This window comes from Crocodylus porosus, unplaced genomic scaffold, assembly GCF_001723895.1.
Source record: "Crocodylus porosus isolate Cpor-Errol unplaced genomic scaffold, CroPor_comp1, whole genome shotgun sequence".
NCBI classification, from domain to species: Eukaryota; Metazoa; Chordata; order Crocodylia; family Crocodylidae; genus Crocodylus; species Crocodylus porosus.
The window spans coordinates 28,307,840-28,330,290 of NW_017728909.1; the positions used below are offsets into that span (position 1 = coordinate 28,307,840).

The following is a 22,451-nucleotide window of genomic DNA, read 5'->3' on the forward strand; positions in this document are numbered from 1 at the left end:
GGGGGGCTTTGGGGGAGTGGGGGCATGAGTCTATGGCCTCACTCTCTCTTTCTCTGGGGTCCACCTTCCAGACCCTACACACGGGGTATCTCACCCAGTTGTGAGAGCTGGAGTTAAGGTGCCCCGGCCTGCCTTACACTGGGTTGGTAACTGGATTGACACATGTCCTTTTCCAATCATCTGGGACCTTCCCCGATTTGCCATGAGTCTTCAAAGATAATGGCCAGCAGCTCTACAGTCACTTCAGCCTGTTTTCCATCCCCTGATGAGCCAAATTTCAAGCCATCCTCACTAGGTTAGCAAGACTGTTTGCAAAGATGCTCTTCATCTCTTTGTCAGGTGGCTCCCATCCCTTCCTAGCAAGACTTCTTCTTGAAACAACATCACATGGTCAAAGAAACTGAATCCCTCCTGGCAACACCACCTGTGTAGCCATGCATTGATCTACAGGATCCATCTGCTCCTGCCAGAGCCCTTCCCCTTGACTGGAAGGATTGAGGAGAACACAACCTGTGCCCTCATCCCTTTCACCCTTGCACTCAGAGCCCTGTAGTCACTCTTGGTCTGCTCAGGGTCACCCCTGGCAGTATCATTGGTGCTCACATGGATGAGCAGCATGGGGTAGTAGTTGGATGAGTCCTGTTAATCCTTCCATGACATCTCAGATCCAGGTGCTGGGCAAGCAGAAGACTTCCCAGGACAACAGGGCAAGCCAGAAGATGGATCCCTCCATCCCCTTGCAAAAAGGAATCTCCAGCCACCACCACCAATCACTTCCCCTCTGTGGCAGTAGTCTTGATTCTCCACACCTCGGGGATTCCTGGCCTGGCCTCTTCCACCAATGGAATGCACTCTTCCTCCTCTATTGCTAGCACTCCATATCTATTCTCCAGGCAAACCACTGCACATGGGGATGATGATGATTTAATCTCGCTTCCACCTTCCTGGGAGTCCTCTTCCTCTTCTAGCACTGCCCCGGCAGTCCTTCCTCCACAGTGCTAGAAGTTTCTTCCAGCATGGAATCAATGAACTCCTTATTGTGGAGTATGGTTCAGAGCTTTATTACTTCCTCCTGTAGTTTTCTTGCCTTCTCCCTGAGGAAGACCACTAGAAGGTGCCACATTGTAGACACTCCTCCATCTGGCTGACGCTGGAAGGAATCTGCAAGCTGCAGTCTGCACAGCACTAAACCAGGATCTGGGTGGAAGCCTCAAGGTTGTGTGGTCCTCCCTGGACAGAAATCTCACAGGTGGAAGCAGAGGAAGAGCTGAAAGTGGAAGAGGCTCTGGGATTGCAATGTCCTCCAGCCATGTTCTGGGGCTTCTAATCTGCTGCCTCTAACTTTGTGCCTGTCTTTCCAAGCAGACAACTGTAGAATTAGAAAAGCATCAGAGAATTCCTGCTTAAAGACTGTTCAGAGTACAGGATAAATTAGGACTGTTTTGCAGTGCAGTATACTGCTTAAAATTCATAAAAAGGAAATGCAGTGATTCAAAGTATTTGTTAGATCATCTAATTCACTTCTCCTGCAGGTCCACTCACTGCAGTTTGGGCTAGATTGAGCAATCTTTACTCACACTTGTGACACTTCACTGGGACTGCTTGTGTCAGTAAGTACTCGCCACTGTTAGTAAAAGTTGCAAAATCAATCCTTCTACTGAGGGAAGAAGAAAGGAGCATTGGCTTAGCCTTGGCAAAGCTTCTAAAATATTTTTACCTCTTGCCCCACTATTTTATTTATGATAGAAAGTGTCTCTAATGAGTTTCTTAAATTGCACCAAAAAAAAAAAAATCCACCCTCTCTTTTTTTTTTTTTTTTTTATTCTGAAAGCAGAAAAGAGCCAGAGCCAAATTCTCAGCTTGTTCAAATCAATATCAAGTTGATGGAGCTACTATATGTGCTAGAGGTACGGCTTTATTTATTTATTTATTTATTTATTTTAATCACTGTCATATCAAATAAAGCATTTTTTCACTACTAAAAATAATTATTTGTCCTTATCTAGAAAACAAATTGTTGTGTATCTCGCAAGTTTTGGGGCCTACTGATCAGAAGCCATGTTTCAGAAGTTCTAATACATTTTCATGAACCAGCTCTTGTCCTTGAAACTAGGTCCTCTCTTAATGACAGAATACATCAGGCTGCCTGCTCTAAGGACAGATGGAGAAAACTTATAATAGAATTCAAGATGAAGCAGCAAACTCAGCTGTAGTAACCAAAAACGTACAATTTACTTCCAAGGTTGGATCATGTGTTTTGGGTAAACAGGTTCATTGTGTTTGGAAAAGCAAAAGTCTTTATAGGTGTGTCTTTCCCTGGAGGGAGAAGGCAAAGGATGTAAAAGAGTAGATGACTGGGTCAAGTAACGGGGAAGTTAATCAAATTTGTGGTGTTCCAATACAGGCAGTATCAATTCAAATTACCACCTGTGAGTAAGACTACCTCTGTATCAAGGAAAATAATTCAACTCCTATTACTCATTCTGTCCATTTGTTCTGCTGGGGCTAACAAGTGCAGGTTAGTGCTAAATGTTATTACAATGCGTATGCCTGTTCCCTAGGAAGTAGACTACAAATTAACTAATTTCATTTCAAATCAAATATCTGCTTGGTGGGTGCATCTTCACATGCATTTGATCTGGGATCAGCTTGCTTGCAAGTAAATGCTCTTGGGCAGGTGTCTACACATGAAGGGAAATGGGAGAAGATTTCCTGCTAATGGCAGCAAACTGCTCCCGCTTCCTGGGGCCCTGCAGTGGGCCCCTGTCTCCACCAGGGAGAACTATAGGCTCCCCCTGGGTGCTAGCCCAGGGGCTGGCAGGGAGCACCAGGCCAGGAGTCAGCTGTCTCCTGGCAAGGGCTGGGACATTAAACCCTGCCCTTGGGGTCTGCCTGCTGCTGGGACAAAGACAATGTTCCCATGCCCCAGCAGAAGAGAGCTCCTGGGCCTGACTCCCTGACTGGGGACAAGGGACTTTAAAAGACCTGAAGGGGAGGTGCAGGTCCTAACCCCCTGCCCTGTATGCTGGTGGGGCAGCTAGCTAGCTCTTTCTAAGCCCCATGCCTCAATCATCTGATTAGGGCATGGAGCTGGGACCTGCTCTGGACAGTTCCCAGCCCCTGATCTGAGATCATGGGGTGGGGGCTAGAGAACCTGTTTCCCTGCTCAGCTCTGCGAGCATGGAGGTGGGTAGGGAGCAGGCTGGGGAATTTGTTCCCTGTTCAGCTCTGAGCATAGAGCTGGGCAGGAAACAGGCTGGGAAGCTGGTTCCCTGCCCAGCTCCATGGTCCCAGAGCTGGGTGGGGAATAAGATCCCCAGCCTGCTCCCCAATCAGCTCTACACTCACAGAGCTGGGCAGGGAACATGCTCCCCCACCCCCATGCCAAGCTCCCAGAACCAGCTCTGTGGTCATGGGGCCAGGGCTTGGAGATCCTTATCTCCCCAGCCCATGCTTGATCGTTGTTGGGCTCGGGCTAAGAGACCCTTACTTACATTCCAGCCCAAGGATCTCCCAGACCCCCATTCCCCAATTTTGATCTTGAATTGGGATGCTTGGAGCTCCCTGCTGCCACAGCAGGGGGACATAGTCCCCACTCAGGTTTCAGTGGCAGTGCCTGCCCCAGCAGCGAGTGGCTTCCGGGGGCAGGGAGCACTCTCCCATCCACTGGTGACGTACTGCAAATCTGCTCCCAGTCAGCCAATGAACGCTACTGCACCATTGGGAATCACAAATAAATTTTGCTATTTGCATTTGCAGGTAGAAATTTATTCACAATTAGCAAGGCTGCTGCACAGTAATCATGTGTGCCTGTAGACACAAGGCTGGAGTGGGAGAATGGCTCGGATGCTGACAGACAAACCTTATCTACAACCCAGCTGGAAAGAGAGAGGCCTACCCAAATTGTGGCAGGGATATAAACAGGAGAAAGGGCTGTTTATGTTTATTGTCTGTTCTAACATGTTTCTTTGCGGTAAGGGTTTTGAAGATGGCCACAGCCCTCCAGTGAGAAAAGGAGATTTGGTTTAGGATGGGGAGTTAAGAAGGCAACTTATTTCAGTGTGAGGCAATGGCATGAGAATGAGGAGGGGTGGGAAACAATATTTTTGTAGAAGCAAACAAAAGTTATTCTACCCCAAAATATTCTAAGTGAGGTTTTGTTGGGTATGGGAGTATACTCTCTATACTCAGGGACAAGAGAGCAGAAGAGATGTGGATTGCTTTTGAATTTGAGGGTTTCTGGTGAGTGGGGTTCATTTTATTATACCTTCTTATTTTAATATCTTATGTTGTTTTGATATTTTTTGCCCATTATTGTGTTCTTCCCTGAGCTTTTTTGGGAAGGGCAGTATAAAAACAAAAACAAAAACAAAAAACCCCACTAATAAATAAAAGATATGCCCATAGGTATCTCTTGGGAGCCAGGAGCAGAGAGAAGAGGGAACTGGGCACACGTGTGTCCCCTTACCTGACCCAAGGCAGAGGTGGACACGGCAGCAGAGCCAGCAGTGGGGGCAAAGGGCTGATTTTTCCCGCCCCCCTCCAAAGGTAAGTGGAGCAGAGAGAACCAGCACAGGTGAGCCAGATCTGGAGGGGAAGTCCTCCTCCCGGATCCCTTCTAGTTGAGCCGGTAGGGAGCCGCACTCCTGAGCCACGCCATGCCAACAGAGCACACAAACAGGGGGAGAGTTAGGGGGGATTGTCCCCCCAGGCTAGGGAGCACCCCTGGGGATAACCCTCAGGGCACAGGCACTGGTGGCACTGGATCCCCCCAGTGGGGGAACAGAGGGGGTGGGACTGCTGGCAAACACTTCCAGGAAGCCCAGAGTGCCTGGTTGGATGTTAGGGCAGCTGCGGGAAATTCAAACCACGGCTTTTAAAAGCCATGGTTTGATGTAGCCCCTAGCACTCAAGAGCCAGGAGCAGAGAGGAGAGGAGGGAACTGGGCACATGTGGAAGCCCGCGCACGCATGTGCCCCCTTACCTGACCCAAGGCGGAGGTAGACGCAGCAGTGGAGCCAGCAGTGGGGTCCCCCAAATGTAAGTGGGGCAGAGGGAGCCAGCACAGCTGAGGTCAGATCCAGAGGGGAAGCCCCCCAGATCCCTTTTAGCTGATCCAGTGGGGAGCCACGCTCCCGAGCCATGCCGCATGCGAACAGAGCGGGGATGATCCCGGCCATTATCCGGCCCACTGATTACTACCCCATGGTCTTAATCCATGTGGGCACTAAGGATGCAGCCTGGAGAAGCCCTGATCACCTGATTATGGACTACCACACTCTGGGGGGCATACTGAAAGAGATAGGGGCACAGGTTGTATTCTCTTCTTCTCCACTACCAGTGAGCGGACATGGAAGACAACGTGAGACCTGCATCAGAGAGGTCAACTTGCGGCTTCAGGAATGGTGTCTTGAGGCAGGCTTTGGCTTCCTAAACAGCAACGCACACATCAGGACGAGAGATGCTCAGGTGGGATGGGCTTCACCTTTCTCCCAAAGGTAAGTGTGTTCTCTTCTAAGTTGGCTGATCTCCTCCAGTGGGCTTTAAACTAGGTTCGTCAGGGGAAGGGGAAGACAAGGGCGGAGGAAGCCTTGGACCACTAAACCAACTGTCACCCACAAGAACAGCCCAGCCTAGACCGATGACGAGCAGAAAAAATACCCAGGTAAGCAACAGGGGTCTGGGTAGTATTGAGATTAGGGGGGCAGTACATGCATCTTCAGGAGGCCTCAAATACCTCTACACTAATGCTTGTAGTATGGGAAACAAACAGGAGGATCTTACCTTCCTGCTAGCTAACACCAGCCCAGACATAATGGGGCTTACCAAAACGTGGTGGGACCCAATGCATGACTGGAAGGTGAATATCAAGGGCTATAGGCTGTATAGGAGGGATAGGACAAGGAGAAAAGGTGGGGGTGTGGTGCTTTATGTCAAGGAGAAATACACACCCTCAATGAGTAGCACTGGGTCGGAGGAGGGGCACGCTGAAGTACTCCGAGTTAGAATACAAGCAAGTCGAGGGGAAAGGGACTTAATGGTGGGGTTCTACTACAAACTACCCAACCGAGGGCTAGACCAGGAATTCTTAAGTCTTCTCACGGAGGTAGTTAGGTCAAAGGACATGGTCATCATGGGTGACCTGAACTTTCCAGACATCTGCTGGGAAGAGCAGTCAGCCAGGTCTGACCACTCACATAGGTTCCTAGCTGAGATACAGGGCCTCCATCTAACCCAGGAGGTGCACAGCCCCACTAGGGGTGACGCCTTGTTGGATCTGGTCCTGGCCAGGGGCGATGACCTGGTGAGGGGGTCTGCGGGTGCTTGACCACCTGGGCAACGGTGATCATCACCTGCTGGAATTCACTGTCTAGTGCAAGGTGGCAAAGACCTGTAGCAAGGTAGCAGCCCTGGACTTCAGGAGGGTGGATTATAATGAGGTAAGGAGAATAGTTGGGGAGACACTGAGGTCCCGGAAGGGAGGGGGAGTCGGGTGTCTAAGAAGAGTGGTCGTTCCTCAAGGAGACGATCCTTCAGGCCCAAAGGGAGGTAATCCCAACACGGATAAAAGGGGGCAAGAGGGTGCAAAAGCCCCCATGGATCACCAAAAGCATCCAGGAACATCTCCTAGCTAAAAAGGAAGCATACACCCAATGGAAGGGAGGGGCCATCACCAGGGAGGACTATATCTCTGTTGCTCGGGGCTGTAAAGGGGCAGTCAGGAAGGCCAAGGTGGAGATGGAACTGGAACTAGCTTCCTGGATCAAGGACAACAAGAAGTCGTCTTTTTTTTTTTTAAAATACACAGGGAGCAAAAAGGAAAAAGTACCGGGTAACGTGAGGCCTCTGCAGGACAAGCTAGGAAATCTGACAGCTAAGTTCACTTATTTAATGACTTCTCTGCCTCCATTTTTCTGGGTAGGGACTGGGTCACCCCCCACCAGGACCCCCATAGGCCCCAGGGGAGGTGCACCCAGGCCTAGGGTCAGTGAGGACCTAGTCAGGCTCATTAGAGACGGGTCCTGTCAGACCAACCTGGTGGCCTTCTATGACCAGGTCACAAAATCCTTGGATGCAGGTGTAGCAGTGGACGTAGCCTTTCTGGACTTTAGGAGGCCTTCAACACCTGTCTCTCACCCCATTCTCATTTTAAAAAAAAAAAAACAAACTAGGGGACTGTGGTGTTGATACCTACACAGTCATGAGTTGGCTGGAGGGCCGCACCCAGAGAGTGGTGGTGGACGGGTCTTATTCAACCTGGAGGTATGTGGACAGTGGGGTTCCACAGGGCTTGGTCCTCAGGCCCGTGCTAGTCAACATCTTCATCAGCAACTTGGGGGGGGGGAGGGGGAGGGTTGGTACAAAGCACCCTGTTCAAATTTGCAGATGACACTAAGATGTGGGGGGAAGTGGGCATGCTAAAAGGGAGGAATAGGCTGCAATTGGACCTGGACAGGGTGGATGAGAACAGGATGGGTTTCAATACTGACAAGTGCAAGGTGATGTACCTGGGGAGGAAGAACCAGCAGCATACTGACAGGCTGGGGAACTCCCTTCTTGTCAGTGCAGAGGCAGAAAAGGATCTTGGAGCCATCACTGATGCCAAGATGAACATGGGCTGACAGTGTGGCAACAAGGTCAGGAAGGTTAACTGTACCTTGTCATACATCCACGGATGCATCTCAAGCAGGTCCAAGGAGGTCATCCTCCCCCTCTATGTGGCACTAATCAGGCTGCAGCTGGAGTACTGTGTCCAGTTCTGGCTGCCACACTTCAGGAGGGATGTGGACAACATGGAGAGGGTCCAGAGGAGGGCCACCTACATGATTAGGGGTCAGAAGAGCAGACCCTATGAAGAAAGGCTACGGGACCTGAATGTGTTCAGCCTCCACAAGAGACGGCTGAGGGGGGGATCTACTGGCTGCTTAGAAACCTAGTTGGGAGGGGGGACGAACATGCATTGGGAGAGTCCCTGTTCCCCTGAGCACCACCAGGAGTGACAAGAAATAACTGTCACAAGCTGGTAGAGAGGAGATTCAGGCTAGACATCAGGAGGCGCTACTTCACTGTCGTGGCGGCTAGGATCTGGAACCAACTTCCAAGAGAAGTGGTGCTGGCTCCTACCCTGGGGGTCTTTTAAAAGGAGGCTGGATAAACTTCTTGCTAGGGTTGTTTGACCCCAGTCCCCTTCCTTCCCTACTTGATCTGCTCTGGTTCCTTCTGACCCTACCAACTATGAAAATATAGCTAACAACTCTTTAGACCAGTGTGATTTAAGGTACACCAGGCTGTAGAATGGTGTAGTAGGCCAAATATGCTGATGGCTCTCATGACTACCTCCAGTTCCCAATCTGAACAACCAGGTGCCTGCTTACAGATGGATCAAGAGGAAGCAGATGTCAGGACAAACTCAGAACTCCCACAACTAGCAGAACACCTTAACTAGTCTGTCAGCAGTGTCTTAGCACCAGCATCTACCGGTCAGCAGCAGGGAGGTGAATGAGCTGCTTGGCTTGTTTTGGGTTGGCCCATCACCATTTGTCTTACTGCTGCTTGGCCCCATTACCTCTGCCACTTGCCCTCCTGCCACTGGGTCTAAATGCAGTCCATGAGGAGCCTCTCAGTCAGGATCCAGCCCAGGCACCGAGTGGGTTTTAACACCCCTGCTAGAGTGGAATTCCTTCTGTTTCTCACTGATGTGAGATCAGAACTAGGCCCCAAATCTACAGTGAAGTTACCCTTTGCCTGAAATAAGATTATAAATATTTTCTGTACAACCCACATTATTGATTTCCCTGTATTAGTGTCTGCTTAGGTTACTGGAAGTGAAGCTACCCTCATAAATGATGTCGAAGGTAATAGGAATCTGGTAGCTGGCAGACACGTCAGTACTTCAGAGAACTTGCTGAATAATTTTTGTATACAAATGCAGGAAGGTCTCTTTCAGATTTTCCAAAACCATTTCCTTATGCCTCTGTGTGTGCTTATGTGACTACACCAAGTCTTTGGAAGAGGACTGTGATGCCTGCTGCTTATTTGAAAATATAGTCTCTCATTGGCCTTGTTCAGCCCCCCAAAATCTCTTCTAATTTTGTGGGAAACAACCTTTGTAAAAGCATTCGTCTGTGGTGAAAATTCTTAGTGCAGATAACCTAGTATGGCAGAAGAAAATAGGAGGAAATACCTCAGACACAAAATCCTTTCTGTCTGCAGCTGATTTAAAATCTAATTTGAAGGTATTTTCTAAATATGTGACCCCCATGCAGGTACATAAAATTCAGCTGAATTGTACCCTCAGTCCATAAAATACAGAAATTTCCAGCCAACATTTTACTCTATAAGCTTTTTGTGGAAAAGCACAGAATTATTCCCCTAAGGGATCAAAAAGATATCATAAATGCAAGCAAGATGGTTCACATAAAAACACAAAAGGATCAGATTCAAAAAAAGAATTGGGTGCAGCAGTTCCTAACTTTGAGCTGCTTGCTTCCCAGAGTGTAGTCCAGGCATTAGGTACATTGGCTCCCCATGCTCTGCAGGGGGAAATTTTGGTTTATCACATTCACTGAAGAGCTATTTTCAGCTAGCCAGTAGAATTTGCTAAGGATGTATGTGGGTGCGTCTACACGTTCATTAATGTGCTTTTCCTAATGCACATTAAATTTAGTACCTCTCAGCATTTGTACACAAGTGGTGGGGCTGCTCTGATGCTCTGTAATTGCACTGCACCAGAGTAGTTAATTGAGTGGTAACTACTGCACTCTAGCAGCCTCCTATGTCTCATGTATCAGCATTCCTGTGCTTAAAAATGGCAGTAAGGGCATTTGAACTAAAGCTCATTCCACGTTCCACAAGCTTAGTTCAACCACTCCCACTGCCATTTAAGCATAGGGAAGCTGATACACGAGATGCTACAGTGCTTTAATCAGAGCAGCTCTCACAGCCGCTGTAATGTAAGTTCAAACTCGCATCTCCCACCTCCCCAGGGTGTAGACTGTTTTAATTCTGTAGTATATAGAACTACACCAATATATACACCAACTGAGGATCCGAGTCATGTTTTATACAAAAAATGCATGTCTTATATGAAAAAATATGAAGTATCCTTTTTATTGTACTCCACATACAACATAATATATGTCTTACTAATTACAAATAAGACATGCAGAAGATCTGTGATTATGCTTAAATAAGGTGTGTTATATACTGTAAATTTAAATGATGGTCATGAATTATTTTGTGAATTTTAAATTATGGTTAGTCCTTAAAACTTTTGTGATTGATGGTATAACAGTCACTAGTGTCAGGGGGAATTAATATATAACTATGAAAGCAGTAAAATATCAAACATAGATTTTTTTTCAAGTTAGCTTGAAACATGCACTTATTGTCTGCTTTCTGGAAAGTCACATGAAGCTGCTCTAACATGTCCAAAAGCCTTTTTTGTTTTTTTGGATTTCTGCCATACCATATGATTGGACATTGTTGTACTGAAGGGTACAGATTTGTTTATTTGCCAATAATTTTAATACTTCCTTTTAGCTATCATTTCACTTGAGTCCCTAGTACTTTTATGTAAAACTTGCCATTTATGTTCTTCCTCTTTATTGTTTATATATGAATTAGACATGCAGATCCCTTAGGTGACTTCAGTAATTTCTTGTATAAAGTCCATACATGGCAAAGTCATACTCCTATTGAAGTCCTCCTTGGTAAGGAGAGGAATTGATCCAAATACTTTTTGTTAGAGACAAATGCATACAATTATTTTACTTTTAAAAGAATGTTATGCATCTGAAAAAAATGTAATCTTCTCTCTCAAATACACAGAAAGATTGCCATCATCTGTGGCAACCTACATACAGTAATGGATCTAGAAAGAGATCACCAAACAGAAAAGAGAGGGTAAGGTTTGGGGGGCAAGAGATACTTTATTTCATTCCATTTTGAGGCAATTGATTTTCATTCTGAAGTGATTCATGAACTGTATAAAGGATGCACCCAAATCAGGGGTCTGGTTTCTACTCCAGAGGTTTATGTCCTTTATTGAATGAATTCTAAAACATTTGAATCTATTACATATTGGTCCCTTAAGGACTCATTTGGGCATAATCATCATATCTATTGTATATGCATAATATCCACTAATGATAATGGAATAATTGGCTTCTCCATTTTTGAAACTCAGTAATATATAGAAGATTATTTGACTTAAAACTTCTAAATCAGCCAAACCATGGTGCTTGAAGAAATAGTACCACTTCCACAAAGAATAATGTGGAGTTGGCAAATTATCGTTGACCCTGATTTCATTTTTAAAAAACCTGCAACATTTTCCAAGCAAAGGAATGAAATTCCCTGCTACTTTGCCAAGACTTGGAGAAAATGTTTCCACAGCAGTTAATTAGGGAGGCAATGTAATGTGGTATAGCACTGCCTGACTGCACAGAGGTGGCTTTCCCCTCAGCTGTGACAATAACTTTAAAATAACAAACTTCAGACTTAAGAGTTAAATTTAGATGTCAAAAGTCCTGAAATGAAATCTAATGAGCACATTGATTCAGTCTGTTAACATGTCCTGAGTTAGGGAAAGGGCCCTCTCCCCTCTGGCATTTGACAGCTAAGCACTAATTAGTAACTGAAACCAGTAAGAAAATTGCAGTAGATTCCAAGTGCTATTGACTGTAGTGTAAGGTTCACTCCCTGATGCCACGGGTTATTTATTCCTGTGTTTATGCAAGGACATACTGCTGATTTAGAGAAGACTGGCCTTCAGAAAGGGGGTGGTGTTGTTTTTGATTGTCAGAAATCCAAGTTGCAAGGATATGAGGGGATCACAAGAATGGGATTTTAAATAGCAATGAGATACATGCTGATGACTAGAAAGGGGCTATATTTTTTCACTGGTTCAGTGAACAAATATGAGGATGCAAATGAAAGATGACAGATGCAAGGGCTTTAGGGAGTTCCTGGTAATTAACAGGACCAGAGGACATGGAATGGGTTCTATTCTCTCCCAGGACAGTTAGTGGGAAAATGTGAGTCAAGGGGATGTGTTTCAAAACAGTCCCTTGCAGATACCTGAGCTAGATCTGCATATACTAGGTTTGAAAGTGGAATTAGTATAGCCAGTAGCACAGTACTGCACTCAGGTCAAGAAACATGTCTCCTTAGCCCAGATGCAAAACTATGCTTCTTGTAAATCTAAAGCTAGCCTGTAGAGAGGGCTCTGCACAGCTTTGCTTATACTGTCTAAACTCTGGTACACAAGCTAATGAGCTTGCAGCATGCCCAGGCTATCTCTGCACTGCACTGAATTGTGCTATGTACCCCAAGAGGCCACTGGACAGTGTGAAAGTAATCCGTCTGCCTCAAATCCCTACTGCAAAGACAAAGAGTGGTAGGAGTTACAGAGACAGAAGTCAGAATGGTACTTGTCCAGCTCTCTGAAAAGCACAGCTCTTAATAGTCATGGAAAAGTTGTCTGTAGTTATTCTCTGAGTACCTGATCCAGGGAAGGGCTTAGACACCCAGACTAGGATTTAGACCAGGGGTGAGCAATTATTTTGGCTGGAGGGCTGCTTAATGAGTTTTGATGAGCTGTTGAGGGCTGCAAGGGTGGCCCTGCCCCTTGACAAGCACCCTACCCCCTGGTCACCATCTTGAAACCAGAAGACCTGCCCCCTAATCCCTGACCTTTGCCTCCAGAAATCCTTCCCCTTGCCCCCAGAAGTATTGCTTTTGGGAAGGGGGTTTGTCATCTTGGAACTAGGGAAAAAAAAATTATATACTAAAAATCAAAGTCCTCCCCACCCTCCCACCCCCGACCTTGACAGACTTTAGGTACTGAAAGTCCAAAACTGAGATCCAAAAAGCCACTGGCCAGCTGCTGCTGAACATTGGTGGTATCTAAATGTGCTCAAAACCTCTCTGGTTGACTTTGAGGTTCCATAGACACCTGCCGTTCTGTTTCTGTACATGACCTAAACTAAATGAGCAAAATGCCTAGCTCTCCAGAAACTCTACTGAGATCCAGACTAGGTAAAGCAGTGCTGAAGTCCTCTGAGAGGCCTGATCTGGTAGATGTGGCCAAGGCACACATAATCAATCCTCTCAGGACAGAGTCCTTGAAAACAGAGTCAGCAGAGGTAGATGACACCTTCTATATACTACCCTAGTAGTTAGAGCATGCATCCAGAAAGCAGGAAACCTGGATTCATTCTATGCGTGGCTAGTGGGAGTGTTCCAACCAATGTCTCCCACACCTTGGAGGGATCATTAGCCATCATTCCCTACTGGGAGCTGGCATTCTTCATGCCTCCTTTAAAAGCGTTCCCATTGTGTAGAAAGGAATACCAGTTATTTGGGGGAAGAGAGATGATGGGAGAACAAGAGGAAACAAGTCTTTTGCCTAGTGATGAGAATACTCGTCTAATGTGGGGAACCTCCACTTTCGGGTTCCTACTCCCAAAATGGCTGTTCTGGGAACAGGGACCAGATTCCAGGATGCTCTCCTCTCCGGTGACTGGGAGTGCATCTTCCAAATACAGGTGTATGTATGTATATATACCTCAAAATATAAGGGAAATGATGAGGAGGTATCACTTGAGAAACATTAATCTGTTTTGCTCATAGTCATTGATCAATAAACTTCTTCTATCTCATTCCTCTGAATTTTGAATGTAACCCAATTCTCTTGCCTTATTTATGATACCCAAAATAATCAACATAATTTGCTATCTTTTAGCTCATTCTTTTGTATATAATAGATGGAATATTTATAAGCATAGATTAAAATATCCCTAGTTGTAGGCTTCAGTGTGTTTGACTCTAGCTTTAAGAAACAGGGTGGAGGTTCTGTGTTTTGTTAATCCGTACCATTTCGTGTACTTTAGTTTTACAGCTGTGTGTAATAAAAATGATTGTATGGCATGTGTTCTGTTGGCTCATAGAGAACAGTTGTGGTTGAGACCTCTGGGGAGAAGTAACTAATTCATTTTCCTGTACATTTTAATTATCATTGTTTATATAATGCTATATAACAGGCAATGTGTTCTAATATCCTATGACCTTTAGTCTGAGGGCAAGTGAGTGTAAAGGACAGTAGGATACAGAATAACCTAAAAATGAATTTCTAGTCATGGATCCCTTTGAATTTTTTGATGAACAGGAAAATTTCAGTTCAAAACCATTTGGTTCCAAATTGCCACCTTATGTTTTTTCCAAGTCAGATACAAGGAGTAGGGCCTCTTCCTATTTTCAGTTCATGAGGGGAACATATATATTAATTAGAATGAAAATCTCATGGAATTAGCAACAGTAATTTCAACAGCATCAACTCTAAGAAAGCATGCATCAAATTCTGCTTTGTCTATGCCTAATCTTATCATCAGGAACTGTGTGTGTGTTGTGAGCAGGGGGGAGAATCTTACAGTGAGTAGGAAACCTTCATGGCATAAAGCAAATAAAATTGAGCTGGATTTATAAAAAGGGAAAAGAACACAGAATATGTTCCTGTGGAATTCATATTGATATTTTTTCAATTTAAATTAGTGTAATTTGTGTTTTCTTATAATACATAATATAATTTACTTAATGTAGGTACTCACAAGGCAGATATAGTGTCAGGGACAGGTTTTAAGTGAAGGGTATAGTGCTGGTGTAGCATAGTCTTAATCTAATTGTGCCCTCATTCTCCTCTCTTCTATCAGAACAAAAGGCTCCATAATGTTATCTAATTTATTTAATTGCAAGGCCTTCAACACAGGCTGTATTTCCTGATGTATTTATATAGCATCTATCCCCACAGAGATTTGATCCTAGTTAAAGCCTGTAGGCATTACTGAAATATAAATAAATGAGAACAGAGAGAGAAAGAAGTGAAAGATCTTTTGAAGTCATTATATACATGAATTCCCCAATTGACTGAAGTCAGTCAAGTTAATAGGCACAGAAACTTACCTGGAGAGTCCTTGTGCAGAATAAATAAGAATTCTTTTGAGTGACAGCTGCTTTAAAAGTAGGCATATAATTGTTTTAAAAATCTTGATGGCAACTCAGAACTCAGAATGCTTTAGCAATTTATATTCACAGAATGAGCTCAATCTTTTGCTTAGTTGGCCTTAAAAACAATAGGGCATAATTCTGGCAAGCAAGCTCAATAAAGGGTTTTAAATCTAGACTCTTCAGAGGCCATTGTTTCCTTACACACAGAACTAAAGGCTCAATTAATAAAATAGCCATTCTATTTCCTTGTTGAAAGAAATTAAAGCTGGTTCCTCTAACATGTTTGACTCCAACATGTTGCCAAGGTCATCTGAAAAAGTAACTCCTTTCCTTAGAAGTTAGGGGATTTTTTTGGAAATGATAATGCTGGCAGTTTCTTTAGTTATACATCTCCACAAATTGACATGATACCTCATAGAAGTACAGAAACTCAGCCTAGGAGCTCTGAAGACCTTTCATCATCAAGGTCTGAATTTTTAGAAAATGGAAAACTGGAAAAAAACTTACTTTTCAAAATTTTCCTGTTAGTGTGTTCACTAAATAGTTATCTACTTCTAAAGGCAGCATGATCTAGTGAGTTAAACAGAGCACAGTGGCTCAGCCCAAGAAAGCATTACATACCTAATGTTTTGTACATAAGTAGTTCCATTACAGCCAGGCAGGGTAGTCATGCACATAAATATTTTGCTGGATTGAGCCACTGCAATCATATTAGTTCAATGGCTTGCCCTGGGTGAAGTCTTGAGATTTGTTTGAAATACCTGCCACTGACTGGTCTTAAAAATACTTGCCCCAAGAAGTACTCCTTTCAGCAAGGAGTTTTGCCATCTCAGAGCCAGAAAAATACTAAACTATATTCTAAAAATCAAACATGTACAATATTCATTAATTTTATTTAAAAAATATTTTTGTCCTGATTTACATATGTGTGTGTAGTGTACATGGAGGTGATTGCACAATAGTTTAAAATGAAGTCTTACTCTTGTATGTTGTGGAAGAGTGGGTATATGGGGTGTGGTGGAGGGTGTGAGTGTGTCTGTGGTGGTGGATAGGTACATGGCTGTGGGATGAGGGACTATGTAGGTATGTGTGAGGCTATGTGGGGTATGGGTGAGTATGGGGTTTGTGGGGAGTTGTGAGTGGGGGAAGGGTGGCTAGGGGATGTGTCTGTATGTATAGCAATGTAAGGGGGGTTGTAAGTGCATGTGTATGGTGGGGTGTGTGTGTGGGACTCACCCTCTAAACACACACACACACACACACACACACACACACACACACACCACTGCTGCTCCTGGCCCCAGGGTACCAGCACAGCCCATGCTTGGCGGTCCAGCAATGCAGCCGGGAACCACATGGTACTGGAGCAGTGTGGGGGCAGGAAGGCAGGGAAATGGTTAGGGGTGGGGCAGGACTGGGCTGCTTGGTCCTGCCGACTCCCCTGGTTTCCACTTCCCCTGGCTCCTAACATCTTTGACAGGCAGCCAGGAGCAAATAAATATTAATTTACTAAAATTTTAAGGGCCCCCACGGGCTGGATAGAATGGCCTGGTGGCCTGATGTATAGCTTCTGTGTGTGACGTGGCAGGAGGGGAAAGCTAGGATAACAGCAGATAGGGTAGGGAGCAGGAAGAAGAGCAGCAGAGCAGGCCAGGAGCCCAGAGCAAGGAAAACATGGCTGAACAGTAAATTGGGCAGGGAGTGGAGTGTTGGATTGGGCAGGGGAAGGGGATTGGAGTGGCACTCAGAGTGGGTGAGGGGCTAATTTATGGCACACCTGCCAAAAAGCTGATATAAGTGTTCATTCTTTACCATATTTTACACTAAGTTATAGGGACCTATCCCAATGCATGTGATGGAACCGGTTTTAAGATGTATAGGACACGTCTACACAGAATACTAAATGAACACTAAACTAATTCTACTGCATATTAGCATGTCATGGCAAAAGCCATGCTAATACACTAATGCACAGTCAAATTAGTCTACTGTGCATTAGCATCGCAAAAAAACCATATGCTGGCACTACTGCACATTAGCATTGTTATTTTGTAATAACAGGTACTAAACTGAATGTGCAGTAACCATGGTGCATTAATAAATGTACACTCACACACAGTTCCTGACTCTGAGTCCTACACCTTTATCCATTAGATTTGTGTATTACCCATCATAGTGCAGATCATCTGTTGGTCAGCCTGAGGGAGGAAAGAGGGAATGTTGGAGGGCTTGTCTACACTAGAGCAGTGATATATCCTGGCTATTTTGGGCCCAAGTGTGCTCTGACCACCAAAGTGCACAGACACTCTCCAAACCCAGATGTTTACTGGTGAGGCCACTCAGGGATATCCCCCTGAAGATGCTCTTGTACCCTCAGCCTCTGGCATACTGGGGTGAGCTGGAGTGTCCTCACTGTTATACTTCCAGGTTTGCAGTGTGCCTGGGGGCATGCAGAAGCAGGGTGTGGGCAGGGTGTCCTTCAGCCTACCCTTACCACCATATGCCACCATTATCTCTGGCTATATCTTAACTGCATCCCCAATGCTTCCAGCAGCACCTTCTCCCAAGTATGTATCACCTCTCTTCCTTTGCTCTCACATGCCAAACCCAAGAAATGCAGTAGTAAAGCTGTTCTGGAGGCACCAGTGGCTGAGGACCTGAGAGTGGCTGGATGTGGAGACCGCTGCAGAGCATTTATACCATCACAGTTCCAGTTTGTTGTGTGCTAGCAGGAGTAGGTGGGTAAACTATGCTTCAGAGTAGGCACTTCCAGCAGTACCAGGGACATAGTATGGACATAACCGTTGGGATGGCAACCTCCCAATAGAATGGTGTGATGCATGCATAGGAAAGAACCAATCTCCTTTTGCCCAAGCAAATAAATGCCATTCACATCATTTCAGTAATTTTCCTCCAAAGTGAAACCATATCATATTTGTCTCAAGGCAAAGCAGTAGTACAGGACCTCAGAGGGCAAATATCATCTAAGAATAATCCTGGAAGGCCAAATTTACATTTTCATAGCACTGTATAAACATGGAACCCCTAGCACTCTGGACCTAGGTACGTATATGTTAGGGCTGTGTTTTATGTATAGAAAAACTGACACAAAGGAAAGTTAAGAGATGTGCCTGACAGGTACATAGACAGTGGTCTTGTGTTTATGGAATGGGAATTGGAGTTAACAGACTTTTTGATCCTGATTCTGAGATTGGACTGCTGTAAATCAGTTGACTTTCCAGTTCCAGTTTTTCCCAACAGTAAAATGCATGAAATGAGAGTTGCCTAGGGGGCATTCTTCAAGGGTTATTTTAGTAGCATTACTCTATACTTCAAGAGTGTTTAAAAACAGTTGGATGGGCAGCTTCCTTTTCTGTCACACATTTTTCCTATGCAGAAAAATATTTTCCAGAATACTGTAGTCCTTCAGTGTTTGTAAAAAAAATAGTAGACACTTTAAAAAGCAGCTCACTGGGCATGTCTACATGAGATGCTACAACAACACACTGACAAGCTACAGCAGGCACAAACTGTGATGCTGACAGTACTGTGCAGTAGCACCAAGCTCATTGCTATTGCACCATATGGTCAGAAACAACCCATGCACTGCCAGGACTGTGTAGTAACATGCAGTAACAACTACAGTCAGGCACGTGTAGACGCACCCACTGTAGCTTTACTAGTCAGAAAGTGTAATAAACATGTAATAAGTTTGACCACAGCTAACATCCCATCAGTACAGCAGGGACCTAGGGGACTATTTGGGAGCTTGTTACAGTTTCTTGATACTTAGTCTAAGTCTGCCCCAGCCATGGCTCCAGTGCAAGTTAGCTCCGCCCAAAGCCAGTGTAATGTACTCCAACCGGTAGTGGTTTCTAATGAACTAACCACTAGTTGAAGATAATTGAAATACAGTCTGCACCTTGTCACAGGAGCACTGAGGTGCTCTGTGCCTTAAGGAAGGGAAGTAAGGAGAGCCGCCAATCAATGGGTCGGCTCAGGTGTTGGTTGCTGTGGCAACCAGGCGGATCAGGTGGCCAGAAGGGGGCAGGGCTAGGCCTTATAAACAGCCTGGGCTGGAGCCTAGAGAGCAGTTTCCTTCTGGCAGCCACAGGAGCAGGAGCTCTGCAGCAGAGCTGAACGGCCTGAGTTGGTGGTTGCAGCCTTATCTTGCTGACCGGCTGTGATGATGTTGGGAATGCGAACACCCTAAAGGGAGGTATGGTTGGGAGCCCTAGAGGGGGCTTGGAGTTTACATTATGAGCGGGGACGCTCTGTGTGGTTTATGTTGTAGCCGGCTGGCTGACTCTTTTACTTATGGTTATACCGGAGGACCGGGTGAGGCTGTAGGGATGTGAGGAGGCCTCACGGGGGGGCTTCCCAGTAGCTTGGGTGTTCCCGGTGCTCAGCAGGGGCACAGTGTGTAGTGCCACTGTGGGCACTGCACGAGGAGTGCCAGAAAGCCGCTTGGGGTGTGGGGTTATAGCCCCAGCCGCGAGCGGCGCGGCGCAAGGCCCCAGAGTGGGGCAGCGGGCGCGAGCGGCGCGGCGCAAGGCCCCAGAGGGAGCGAGAAGCCCGAGAAGGGTAGCAAAGGCCCGGGGTGCCAGAGAGGGGCGCCAGGGCAGGACGAGCCCGAGTGGCGCTGGAGAGGGTGCCGAAGGGCAGGGGACCCAAAAAATGACCAAGAAACAGCTGTGAGGCTTGGGGCATGCTAAAGGGGAGGGGAGGCACACATAGCCCTTAAGGCAGGGGTGCGTAGAGGCATCCCATATGGAGTAGGGGTAGAACCACATGTACCATTCACCCAGGGGATAAAGACAGTCTCCCATATAAACCTAATTATCATCAAAGTCGTGGCAGGTGAGAATCAGAGGGTGTCGAATCACCTAGAGTGACGGTAGGGGGTGCTAGGGAGTTCACGGCCGCTCCTAGGCCCCACTTCCTCACAACTGGTGCATTGGCCAGGAAGTTGGCTGTGCACGGGGGTAGAACCCGTGTCCCTGTAGAGAGAACCAAACCTAAGGGCTATAGCAAAAGAGGGATGTAGACCCAGCATAGAGACCCATTACACAGGTTGCTGTGGAGAAGTCGAGGCCACGGGGTGAATGAATGATACTGGTGGAAACATGGCCCAGGAGGGGTTTGGGGAAGGCCAGGACGTGAGGGACCTAGCATGGCAACTGAGAATGGGAGATTTAGAGGAGCAAGTGGTCCGGCTTGACCAGGAGTTGAAGCTGGTAACGGCCCAGAAGGAGGGCGCAGAGGTGAAAGCTGTTACTCTTGAACGACACTCGGCTATGGGTAAAAAGGGTGGAGCATCCAAAGAAATTAAACGCCTTATAGCCAGTGAGGATAGAAAGAGTCGAACAGGTGTTGACTATTGAAATGAACCGGAGTCAAGACAGGGAATATAAACTATGCGTGATGCAGGTGGACCTGGGGCACTGGAGGGACCAGGCTCTGGAGGCTGGCCAGACCCTGACGCAAGAGCAATGGGAGTTGCGGTTGAAACTGGAAGTGTCCAGAGACCTGATAGCGGCCCTGCAGAAGGAGCTCCAAGCTTAGGAGGAGCAGGTGCAGGACCTCAGGGAGGACCGGGAACAGTAGCAAGAGAGGTGCGTAGGGGCAGAATGTACTGTTGACCAGTTCCAAGAGCAAATGAGCCTGGAGCGCGCCCAAACTGAGGCATCTAGGAAAGTGTGGGAACAACAGTTAGAGAAGGTGAAGGCCTTATAGAGGATCAGGAGGGGCCCCATAAGGCCCTGGAAAAACAATTGGAGAATAGCCAGAAGGAGATCGAGCAGCTAGGGGCCACAGTAAAAGGTCTGGAGAGTCAGCTAAGAGAAAGCCAAGGTAGGGAGACCGACTTAGCCATGGACAAGAGGCAACTCCAGGGGGAGAAGCAGACCCTGGAGGATAGGATACAGGGGCTGTTGGAGGTCAATAGCCAATTGACCTTAGAGCTCTCCAAGGTTAGGGAAACTTAGGAGATTAAGGGCCGTGGGCTTAGTCGAGTGCGAGGTACAGACCTTGGACAGTGTAAGCCTACCAGAACAGGCATTCGAGGAGCTAAAAGAATGGGGGCGAAACCTGCAGATGGAAAGAGACTGTCTTAAGGAGCAGACTCGATCCCTGGAGGCTCTCCTCGCGGTGAGCCAGGACAAAGTAGCGAGCCTCATTACGGAGCAGGGACAGTTGCAGGGAGAACTGCAAGCCCTGAAGGAAGAGTTACAGGGGCTAGAAAATGATAATCAGAGAGTCTCTGAGATCGCTAGCCAGATGAGCGTGGAACTCTCACAATTCCAATGAAGTGAGAACGACCCCATAGACCAAGGGGTACAGACCTCAGAAAGTACAGATGGTCTAGAGGGAAAGCTAGCGACTGTGGAGAGGCAAGTAGCAGGGTATGTGAGGACTACGCATCTGGAAATCCAGGAAAGAGGGTCCCTAATCGAGGCATTAAGACAAATCAAGGCCCAGATTGAGACCCTCCAGCTCATGCTGATGCCAGGGCCAGAGAAGGAGGAACCTACTAGGGTCGGATACCAAAAGTGCCCTAGAGAAGAAACTGGGCTGGGACAGTTAACGAGAGGCAGACAGGAGGAGGACCTCATAGAAAAGAAATTGGAGGCCCTGCATAAGGAGACCCAGTCGGTCCTTCTAGGGTACTGGGAGCGGAGGTGGACCCAGTGGCAGGACACCCACTTACAGGGTCTGAGCCAGCTGGGGCATCAAGTGGGAGAGCTAGCCTGAGTACCAGGCCAAGGTGAAAAGGCTTCCCTAGGGAGGGAACCCCCACGCTCAAGGGATAGGGGCAGGAAAGTACAGACCTGTGAAAATGAGACAGGGAGACACCCAACCTGAAGGAAGGCTGAGCCTGAGAAGAGGCCACACCTATACCTGAGCGGGATACCTCAACAGGTTACATGGAGGACCCTCAAAAAGACCATAGAGGAAAGCATAGGGAAAGTGGCCTATGTAAGAATCTATACAGGGCGTAAAGGAAAATCCACAGGTCAGGGGAAGGTGGAATTTTGGACTAAGGAGGATGCCCAGAAGGCTTTGAGACGCCAATTGGAAGTATGGAGCAAACTCCAGGATATCCACGAGAGAAGATCGGAAGCCCGGAAAGTAACCGAGATGGAAGGACTCAGGAGTGCAAGCAGAGAATGGAGATCCCGGAGAGCGGGCAGAAGAGCAGCTAGCGAGGTAGGCAGTTTACCAAGGCTTGCTAATGCAGGGGGACTACCAGTGGTGGATATATCCCAAGAAATCCTGCATGATGCACCTCGGGTAAAAGGTGAGTAGGAGGCGCCTTAAAACATCCGCCACCAGACTAGACGCTGTGAAACGCCTGAGAAGAGGAAAGGGTCAGCAGGACTATCCCCCCGGCGACCAAAATGCTGGCATGCATCCATAGATGCTTCTCGAGCAAATCCCGGGAC

General features: G+C 46.6%; 1 long non-coding RNA gene across 1 annotated transcript; it reads left to right on the top strand.

Annotated features, from left to right (window-relative positions):
- The first annotated feature begins 51 nt into the window (after positions 1-51).
- On the top strand, positions 52-2,949 carry LOC109308201. The gene is made up of 3 exons (XR_002100534.1): positions 52-164; positions 616-621; positions 2,938-2,949. It is a non-coding gene; the product is annotated as an uncharacterized LOC109308201 (long non-coding RNA).
- The last annotated feature ends 19,502 nt before the right edge of the window (positions 2,950-22,451 follow it).